Here is an 11,549-nt window from a genome sequence, read left to right on the forward strand (position 1 = left end):
TAAAAAATGAAGAAACCTTAAGAATTATGTGGAACACTATCAAGAGGAATAACCTACAAGTGATTGGAGTACCAGAATAGGGGAGGATAACAGAAAATACAGACAGAATTGCTGAAGATTTGCTGGCAGAAAACTTCCCTGATATCACAAAAGATGATAAGATGTCTATCCAAGAAGCTCACCGACCCCCACACCCAGTAGATCCCAAAAGAAAGTTACCAAGACATATTATAATCAAACTTGCCAAAACCAAAAATAAAGAGATAATTTTAAGAGCAGCTAGGGATGAACGAAAAGTCAACTACAAAGAAGTAAGACTAAGCTCTGACTACTCAGCAGAAACCATGCAGGCAAGAAGGCATATATAAAACCTTGAAGGAAAAACACTGCCAGCCAAGAATTTTATATCCAGTAAAACTGTCTCTCAAATATGAAGGCAAAATAAGGGCATTTCCAAATAAACAGAAGTTAAAGGAATTTGTAAAAACCAAATCAAAATTACAAGAAATATTAAAGGGTGTCATCTGGCTAGAGAACAATATCAAATAACAACCCAAGACTAGAACACAGGACAAAATGACCAGATATCAACCCAGACAGGGAAGTCACAAAAATCAGTCAAAGCTAAAACACTGCAAATAGGGAAACAAAGACATCAATATGTAAAAGATGACAACATTGAAACAAAAAAGAGGGACTAAATAGTGTAGTCACAGAACTTTCATACGGAAGGAAGTCCAGGTGATATCAAGAAATAAAAGACTGGTTTAAACTTAGAAAAATAGTGGTAAATTTTAAGGAAACCAACAAATCTACCCATCAAAATAAAAAGGAAGAAAAACATAAAGACTCAGCAAATACAGAATCAATAATAATGAAAAAGAAAATACATAAAGAAAAATGACTCATCACAGAAAATTAAATGGAACAAAGAAATTGTCAACAGGGCACACATACAAAAAATTAAAATGACAGCATGAAACTCATACCTATAATAATTACACTGAATATAAATGGACTAAATGCATCAATAGACAGAGAGTGGCAGAAAGGATAAAAAACACAATCCATCTATATGACGCCTACAAGAGACATACCTTAGACTCAAAGACATAAACTAAAAATCAAATGATGGAAAAAATATATTAAGCAAACAATCAAAAAAGAGCAGGAGTGGAAATATTAATCTCTGACAAAATACACCTTAAAGCAAAATCCACCACAAAGGATAAGGAAGGAAACTACATAATGGTTAAAGGGTCAATACACCAGGAGGACATAACCATATATATATACACACACACACACCCAACGACAGGGCTCCAAAATATGTAAAAAAAACTCTAACAGCACTGAAAACAGAAATAGACAGCTCCACAATAATAGTAGGAGACTTCCATACCACTTTTGGTGAAGGACAGAACATCTAGAAAGAAGCTCAGTAAAGACATGGAAGATCTAAATGCCACAATCAACCAACCTGACCTCATAGACATATACAGAATACTCCACCCAACAGCAGCCAAGTATACCTTCTTTTCCAATGCACATGGAACATTCTCCAGAATAGACCACGTATTAGTCCACAAAGCAAGCTTTAACAGAATCCAAAACACTGAAATATTACAAACCATCTTTTCTGACCATAAATCCATAAAAGCAGAGATCAATAACAGAAAAAGCAAGAAAGAAAAATCAAATGCATGGAAACTGAACAACACCTTGCTCAAAAACTGCTGGGTTATAGAAGAAATTAAGGATGCAATAAAGAAATTCACAGAATCAAATGAGAATGAAAACATATCTTACCAGAACCTTTGGGACACAGCAAAAGCAGTGCTCAGAGGTCAACTTATAGGAATAAGTGCGCACATCCAAAAAGGAGAAAGGGCCAAAACCAAAACATTAAGCCTACAACTCAAAAAAAACAGAAGCCCTCTGGCACCAGAAGAAAGGAAATAATAAAGATTAGAGCAGAAATAAATGAAATAGAGAATAGAAAAACAATTGAAAGAGTCAACAAGACCAAAAGCTAGTTCTTTGAAAAGATCAACAAAATTGATAAACCATTGGCCAAATGGGCAAAAGAAAAACAGAAGAGGAAGTAAATAACCTGAATAAGAAATGAGATGAGCAATACTGCGATATCATAACACACCCAAATGAAATTAAAAGGATCATAACAGAATACTATGAAAAATTGTACGCTAACAAATTTGAAAAACCTAGAGGAAATGGACAAGTTTCTAGAAATACACTACCTACCTAAACTAATACAGACCGAGGTAGAAAAACTAAATAAACCTATAACAAAAGAAGAGATTGACGAGGTAATTTAAAAACAACAACAACAAAAAAAGCCCTGGCCCTGATGGCTTCACTGGAGAATTCTATCAAACTTTCAGAGAAGAGTTAACACCAGTACTGCTGAAGGTATTTCAGAGCACAGAAGAGGAAGGAATACTCCCAAACTCATTCTATGAAGCCAGAACAACCGTGATACCAAAGCCAGGTAAAGACACCACAAAAAAAAAAAGAAAATTACAGACGAATATTCTTCATGAACATAGATGCAAAAATCCTCAACAAAATTCTAGCCAACAGAATTCAACCACATATCAAAAAAATAATTCATTATGACCAAGTAGGATATATAACAGGTATGTAGGTATGGTTCAACATTAGAAAAACAATCAATGTAATCCATCACATAAATAAAACAAAAGAGCCACATGATCTTATCAATCGATGCAGAAAAGGCATTTGACAAAGTCCAACACACATTCATGATAAAAACTCTCAACAAAATAGGAATAGAAGGGAAATTCCTCAATATAACTAAGGGCATTTATACAAAGCCAACAGCCAACATCATCCTAAATGGAGAGACTTTGAAAGCATTCCCCTTAAGAATGGGAACCTGACAAGGATGCCCTTTATCACCACTCTTATTCAACACTGTGCTGGAGGTCCTAGCCAGAGCAACTAGGCTAGAAAAAGAATTAAATGGCATCCCAATTTGTAGGGAAGAAGTCAAAGTATCTCTATTTGCAGGTAATATGATCTTATACACAGAAAACCCCAAAGAACCCACAAGAAAACTACTGGAACTAATACAAGATTTCAGCAAACTTTCAGGATAAAGATAAAGATACAAAAATCAGTTGGATTCCTTTACACCAACAAAGAGAACCTCGAAGAGGAAATCACCAAATCAATACCATTTACAATAGCCCCCAAGAAGATAAAATACTTAGGAATAAATCTAACCAGAGACGTAAAAGACCTATACAATGAAAATTACAAGATATTGCTGCAAGAAACCAAAAGAGACCTGCATAAGTGGAAAAACGTACCATGCTCATGGATAGGAAGACTCAACACTGTGAAAACATCAATTCTACCCAAAGCAATCCACAGATACAGTGCAATCAGGTTCCAAATTCCAATGACATTTTTTAACGAAATTGAGAAAGAAATCACCAGCTTCATATGAAAAGGGAAGGGTCCTGGATAAGTAAAGCATTACTGAGGAAGAAGAACAAAGTGGAAGGCATCACATTACCTAATTTTAGAACCTATTATACCACCACGGTAGTCAAAACAGCCTGGTACTGGCATAACAACAGATACATAGACCAATGGACTAGAATTGAAAATCCAGACGTAAATTCATCTACCTATGAGCAGCTGATACTTGACAAAGGCCCAATGTTAGTTAAATAGGGAAAAGACAATCTCTTTAACAAATGGTGCTGGTGTAACTGGTTATCTATCTGCAAAAAAAAAATGAAACAAGACCCATACCTCACACTATGCACAAAAACTAACTCAAAATGGATCGAGGACCCATATATAAAATGTAAAATGATAAACATCATGGTAGAAAAAATAGGAACAACGCTAGAAGCCCTACTACATGGCATAAACAGGATACAAACCATAAGTAGCAATGCACAAACACCAGAAGGGAAACTAGATAACTGGAAGCTCCGAAAAATCAAACACTTAATGCTCATGAAAAGACTTCACCAAAAGAGTAAAAAGACAACCTATAGACTGGGAAGCAGTCATTGGTCTTGCAAAATTCTATCATGTGATCTCCAGCATAGTTTCTATCACCAAGGTCACATTTTCCAACTACCAATCCTTCTTCTTTCATTCCAACTTTTGCATTCCAATCACCAGTAATTATCAATGAGTCCTGATTACATGTTTGATCAATTTCAGACTATATAAGTTGGTAAAAATCTTCAATTGCATTGGTTGAACAGAATATTTCAAAGGGAAGCTCGAGAAGACAAAGTAAAGTATTATAAGGTCATGTGCAAAGACCTAGAGGTAGAAAACCAAAAGGGAAGGACACATCCGGCATTTCTCAAGCTGAAAGAACTGAAGAAAAAATTCAATCCTTGAGTTGCAATACTGAAAGATTCTATGGGGAAAATATTAAATGATGCAGGAAGCATTAAAAGAAGATGGAAAGAATACAGAGTCACTATACCAAAAAAGAATTAGTTGACTTTCAACCATTTTAGGAGGTAACATATGATCAGGAACCAATGGTACTGAAGGAAGAAGTCCAAGCTTCATGGAAGGCATTGGCAAAAAACCAGGCTCCAGGAATAACCATTGAGATGTTTCAACAAATGGATGCAGCACTGGAAGTGCGCACTTGTCTGTACCAAGATATTTGGAAGACAGCTACCTGGCCAACTGACTGGAAGAGATCCGTATTTATGCCTATTCCCAAAAAGGTGGTCCAACTGAATGTGGAAATTAATAAACAATATCATTAATATCACACGTAAAATTTTGCTGAAGATAATTCAAAAGTGGCTGCAGCAGTGTACAGGGAACTTCCAGAAATTCAAGCCAGATTCAGAAGAGGATGTTGAACCAGGGATATCATTGCTGATGTCAGATGGCTCCTGGCTGAAAGCAGAAAATACCAGAAGGATATTTACCTGTGTTTTGTGGACTAAGTAAAGGCATTCGACTGTGTGGATCATTACAAACTATGGATAACACTTCAAAGAATGGGAATTTCAGAACACTTAATTGTGCTCATGACGAACCTGTACATAGATCACAAGGCAGTCGTTTGAACAGAACAAGGGGATACTGCATGGCATAAAGTCAGGAAAGGTGTGGGTCACGGTTGTATCCTTTCACTATACCTAATCTGTATGCTGAACAAATAATCTGAGAAACTGGACTATATGAAGAAGAATGGGGCATCAGGATTGGAGGAAGACTCATTAACAACCTGCAATATGCTGATGACACAAACTTGCTTGATGAAAGTGAAGAGGACTTGAAGCACTTACTGATGAAGATCAAAGACCATAGCCTTCAGTATGGATTACACCTCAACATAAAGAAAACAAAAATCCTCACGACTGGACCAATAAGAAATAGCATGATAAATAGAGAAAAGATTGAAGTCGTCAAGGATTTCATTTTTCTTGGATCCACAATCAACCATGGAAGCAGTAGTCAAGAAATCGAATGATGCACTGTATGGAGCAAATCTGCTGCAATAGACTTCTTTGAAGTATTAAAAAACAAAGATGTCACCTTGAAGACTAAGGTGCATCTGACACAAGCCATGGTGTTTTCAATCACCTCATAAATATGTGAAAGCTGGATAATGAAAACGGAAGACTGAAGAAGAACTGACGCCTTTGAATTGTGGTTTTGGCAAAGAATATTGAATATACCATGAACTGCCAAAAGAACGAACAAATCTGTCTTGGAAGAAGTAAAACCAGAATGTTCCTTAGAAGCAAGGATGGCGAGACTTCATCTCACGTACACTGGACATGTTATCAGGAGGGATCAGTCCCTGGAGAAGGACATCATGCTTGGTAAAGTAGAGGGTCAGCGAAAAAAAGGGAGTTCCTCAACAAAATGGACTGACACAGCAGCAGCAACAGTGGGCTGAAGCATAACAACAATTGTGAGGATGGCGCAGGACCAGGTAGTGTTTTGTTCCATTGTACACAGGGTTGCTTTGAGTCAGAACCAACTTAACAGCACCTAACGACAACAATAAAGCAGACCCGGAAAAAGATTTTGGCTACGACATATCCAGTAAGGGTCTAATCTCTAAAATCTACAAGATACTGCAACATCTCAAAAACAAAAAAGACAAATAACCCAGTTAAAAAATGAGCAAAAAATATGAATAGACACTTCACCAAAAAAGACATTCAGGTGGCTAACAGACACATGAGGAAACCCTTATGATCATAAGCCATTAGAGAAATGCAAATCAAAACTGCAATGAGATACCATCTCATCCCAACAAGGCTGGCACTAATCCAAAGAAACACAAAATAATAAATGTTAGAGAGGTTGTGGAGAGACTGGAACACTGCACTGCTGGTGGGAATGTAAAATAGTACAACCACTTTGGAAATCCATTTGGCGCTTCCTTAAAAAGGTAGAAATAGAAGTTCCATATGATCCAGCAATCCCACTCCTTGGAATATATCCTAGACAAATAAGAGCTGTCACATGAATAGACATATGCAAACCCATGTTTATTATAGCATTGTTCACAATAGCAAAAAAGTGGAAACAACCTAAGTGCCCATCAACAGACGAATGGATAAACAAATTATGGTACATACATACAATGGAATACTACACAAAGATAAATAACAACGTTGAATCTGCAAAACATAACATGGATGAATCTGGAGGGCATTATGCTAACTGAAGTTAGTCACAAAAGAACAAATATTATATGAGACCACTATTGTAAGAACTCAAGAAAAGCTTTAAACATAGAAGTAAACATTCTTTGATGGTGACGAGCGTGGGGAGGAAGGGAGAGGGGAATTCACTAACTAGATAGTAGACAAGAATCATCTTAGGTGAAGGGAAGGACAGCACTCGATACAGGGGAAGTCAGCACAACTGGATTAAAGCAAAAGCTAAGAAGTTTCCTGAACACAGCCAAATAGTTTGAGAGACAGAGTAGCTGGGGCTGGGGTCTGGGGACTATCATTTCAGGGGACATCTAGGTCAAGTGGCATAACAATGTTTATTAAGAAAATGTTCTTTATCCCACTTTGGTGAGTGGTGTCTGCAGTCTTAAAAGCTTGTGAGCGGCCATCTAAGATGCATCAGTTGGTCCCATCCCACTTGGAGCAAAGGAGAATGAAGAACACCAAAGACACAAGGAAAATATTAGTCTAAGAGACAAAAGGGCCCCATAAACCAGAGACTCCATCAGCCTGAGACCAGAAGAACTAGATGGTGCCCAGCTACCATCAATGATGGCCCTGACAGGGAACACAATAGAGTCCCTGACGGAGCAGGAGAAAAGTGGGGTGCAGAACTCAAATTCTAGTAAAAAGACCAGACTTAATGGTCTGACTGAGACAGGAGGAACCCCCGAAGCCATGGCCCCAGGATGCTCTGTTAACCCAGAACAGAAACCATTCCCAAAGCCCACTCTTCACAAAGATTAGACTGGACTACAAGACATAAAATAATACTCGTGAAGGGTATGCTTCTTAGTTCAAACAGATACAGGAGACCAAAAGGGCAGCTCTTGTCTGGAGTCAGGATAAGAAGGCAGGAGGGGACAGGAACTGGTTGAACAGACACAAGAAACCCGGGATGGAACGGGAGAATGTGCTGTCACATTATAGGGACTGCAACTAATATCACATAACAATACGTATATAAATTTTTGTATGAGAAATTAACTTGAGTTGTAAACTTTCCTCTAAAGCACAATTAAAAAAAAAGAAAGAAGGAAATCAAAGGACATATTGCATTGGGAAAATCTGCTGTCAAAGACCTGTTTAAAGTGTTAAAAGGCAAAAACGTCATTTGGAGGACTAAGGTGCACCTCAACCAAGCCACGGTATTCTCGATCATCTCATATGCATGTGGAAGCTGGACAATGAATAAGGAAGACCAAAGAAGAATTGATGTCTTTGAATTACGGTGTTGGCATAGAATATTGAATATACCATGGATTGCCAGAAGAACGAACAAATCTGTCTTGGAAGAAGTACAGCCAGAATGCTCATTACAAGCAAGGATGGTGAGACTTCATCTCATGTACTTTGGTCCTGTTATCAGCAAGGACCAGTCCCTGGAGAAGGACATCAAGCTTGGTAAAGTAGGGGGTCAGTGAAAAACAGGACCCTCAATGAGATGATTTGACACAGTGACTGCAACAATAGGCTCAAATAGCAACAATTGTGAGGATGGCATAGGACCAGGCAGTGTTTCTTTTTGTTGTACGCAGGGCACCTAAACGACTTGACGGCACCTAACAAGAACAACAGTCTTTACGGGAGCAGATCCCCAGGTCTTTCTCCTGTAGAGCCACTGCGTGAGTTTGAACCACGAATGTTCACTGCACATAAATTCATCAGTTTCCCTTTGGTTCCGGCCCCAAAGGAGTTAACTTTGCAGTAACTCATCTACTTCCTTTTAGCCAGTCACCCTCCTTGTGAACAACTTATAACACTCATTTGTAAAAAAGATGACCTGAGTTAGGGGTATGGCTAGAACAAAGCTTACTGTCCCCGAAAAGGAACTGGATCTACAGCTTTGGCCTGGTGAAAATACACAGGAAGCAAGTGGATTGACGGCCCTTACGTTTGTAGTTTGCAGAAGAAATAGCTGAATTCTATGAACACTTGTTGGTTCACTGGTACAGTCTGTTTCTAATCAATAGATTCTCAGGTGTGGAATGCCATTAGATTTATCAGCATCTAATAGGTGCATGAAGTGTCAGGGGTGAACAGCCGTCTCACAGCCAGTGTGAAAATGTAAACCATGTTTTCTGAAATCAGTTCTGGAAATTCTAATACGGTATTGAACATCATTACTCTACAGAGAAAATTTTCAAACAATACACAGGGCACTCTGCAAATACAGGATTTAACATACCACTGAAAAATTCAAAAGGCAGAATTTTGTTTCACTGTAACCACTAAATGCCAGTGCATAGAAATATATCTCGTGGCTTTGGTGTTTAATAGCTTGCATAGGATAACCATAATTTTCTCTATAGAGATGACTTAACCCAATCAAAGGATGCAAGCATGAAATGATCCAGTGCTTTTTTTTTTTTTTTTTTTTTAATATTTCTGCCTGGCACCAACTGGACTCAACCAAACTATGAGCCCAATTCTCTGCTCCAGTGGTGAGAAGTGAGAAAAAATGATCAAAGACAACCTTTTACAGCAAAATGTACATTTAAATACTGAGTTTCAAATTACATTTCCAGAATAAAGTTTCCATTATGTCCTGTACTTGCGAAATGACTGGCTTCCGAAAAACAGGGTCTCGTCTTGCCCACGCTGCCAGCAACAGGACTAGCTTTTCAACTTGCCTTGGATAAGGTAACTGATTGCATCGATTTTTCACTAAGTTTAGTTTATGTAAACGCTTAGAGGTCTGTGATAAATTTCTGTCCTACGTAGGATACGGACGACTCGGCAACTAAAGCGAGTGCACTCTTAGGCAAGAACTTACTCTGTGCTTCCGTGATAGCACAGTGGGATGTGCTCCTCCACAGCAGTATGCTGAGTCCTTATTTGGCACTCACACTGAGTCGCAGATGTTTCCTCAGGGTCATTTTATTGGCTCCTGGCCCTGAAGCCTCTGACGATTCCAAAGTTAACTAAGTCTACCTCTATGAGAAAGCGGCTACCTCAGTGAAGGGAAGGAAAGCTTCAGCACAATGTAGGTAGCTGTTCTCTTATCTTAAAACCTTTACTTACATTTATCTTGAAATTCTTAAAAAGCATTTTTTAGGGGGAGATACGCTTCATCCGTACTTAATAAGTGGCTGTCTTCTAGAAGCAATAAAATAGATACTTATACAGAAGGTTTTTCTACCGTTTTATCAAAGGCACAAATCACATACACCTGTCCCGCCAAGGCGAGCCCGGCGCCCTCGGAGGGAAGCCACGCCTATATCTGCTTAGTACCCCGCCTCTCCCTTAGTGATTCCAGCCAATCCTATAGACTCTAATGGCATAGCGCAGAGCTATCGCGAGACTACAACCGCTGCCTTAGCTGGTCTTTAGCCGTGTAGACTTGCGCAGAATGGACTCTTGAAGCCATTGCAGGAGAAAGGGGGCGTGGAGCCTCCGACGTGCGCGTTCTCCTTGACCCCACGCTCCAGCGCGCGCCCGGCCCCTGGGAGCTGTGGTTACTGGGCTCCCCAGGAACCCCAGAACAATTCAGCCCAAGGCGCGCGTGCTCACACCGGGAGGATGCTCTGTGAATGGTGAATGAGACTCCGGGGTCTGCGGAGGCGTTAGAGGGATCCAGGCGTTGGTGCTGAGAAACCTAAGAGTCTTGGAGAACCCGCCAAGGTAGGGTGGACGATGGTAGGGTCAGGGGTCAGAGGTTGGGAAGGAAGGCACCTCTGGCCTCCGGGGCCACGGAAGGAGGACTTGGTGTGTCCCGGGGGCTGGAAGGTAAAGGCTGAGCGGGAGCTGCAGCGCGAGTCCCCCCCACCCCTTCCCCATCCCACACGCGCGGGCCTCTCCACCTCACAGCTCTCCCCGAAGGAGCTGGGGCCGGAGTCCGTGGGAAAGGAGGCTGTGCTGCTTCCCGTGGATTGGGGTTGCGGTTTTTTGTTCCAGTGACCACACAAGACTGTCCGAGGGGCCTCGTCGCACTCCTCGGCCTCGCGGTAGCTTGTTTGCCAGGCCTGCTAGCAGCGTTTCAGCGCCGACAGCCCTGCTCCGACTCCCCGAACTGCTTTTGAGTCTTTGGAAAGAGAACTGAGTGGGATCTCCGTTCGCCGCAGAAATGTCCCTGGAGGCGGAAGACAAAAGCTAGACGCTTAAGCTTCTTGGTGTGCGGGATTGTAATGTAGTAAGAGGGGAGGCCAAGGCTTCTAAGTGAGTCTAGCTTAAAGTTCTGTTACCTGTGGACTCATATTCTTTACTTTTGCATCAAAATCACCCTTGCACAATATTTCAGCTCTGGTACTTAATAGATTTATTAATGAAGATGTGGTGTCTAATGATTGATAGTCACTGTCATGTGTGCAGTATTAGTAAGAAATTACCATTATGCTTATGCCTTTTTTCCAAATGACTTGGAAGTATTCACAGAGTGTTTGGTGTTTTTCCGTTTGTATTTAACTTGAGGCTTGAACTGAGAAGAAATAAAATTACTTAAAAGTCATTACCGTTGTTCATGGGGTCGCCATGAGTCTGGGCGACCCCAAGGCAGCTAACAACAACCACTATTTTTAATTATTCCAGTGGGTGATGAAACTTCCGTGAATAGAGTGGATCCACAATCCACAATATCTGTATGGTCACCGAAAAGACTATTTACTCATGCTGGAAGCAGAGTAGTGGTGAGCAGCAGTGGGATAAGTGCATCTATGCTGGAAAACCTGCTCTTTCTAGAGCTTGGAAGCACTAGTTAGTTATCTAGTAAGCTTGCAGATGAGGGGAATGATAGTTTGCTTTTTTTTTTTTAAATTGTACTTTCTCGTTAAACAGTCAGTACACGTACTGTTTTAGGACATTGGTTAACAATTG

The 11,549-nt window shown here is 40.1% G+C and overlaps 1 protein-coding gene across 4 annotated transcripts in view; it reads left to right on the top strand.

Annotated features, from left to right (window-relative positions):
• Positions 1-10,158: 10,158 nt before the first annotated feature.
• The window catches only part of SHPRH (SNF2 histone linker PHD RING helicase), a 106,399-nt gene continuing 105,008 nt past the window's right edge, over positions 10,159-11,549 (top strand). For all 4 annotated transcript variants that reach the window (XR_002823711.1, XM_023729283.1, XM_023729277.1 and 1 more), the window contains exon 1: positions 10,159-10,361. The gene's annotated coding sequence lies outside the window, so the exon portion shown is untranslated. The remainder of the gene's footprint in view (positions 10,362-11,549) is intronic.

Source organism: Trichechus manatus, unplaced genomic scaffold, assembly GCF_000243295.1.
Source record: "Trichechus manatus latirostris isolate Lorelei unplaced genomic scaffold, TriManLat1.0 scaffold00002, whole genome shotgun sequence".
NCBI lineage: Eukaryota > Metazoa > Chordata > Mammalia > Sirenia > Trichechidae > Trichechus > Trichechus manatus.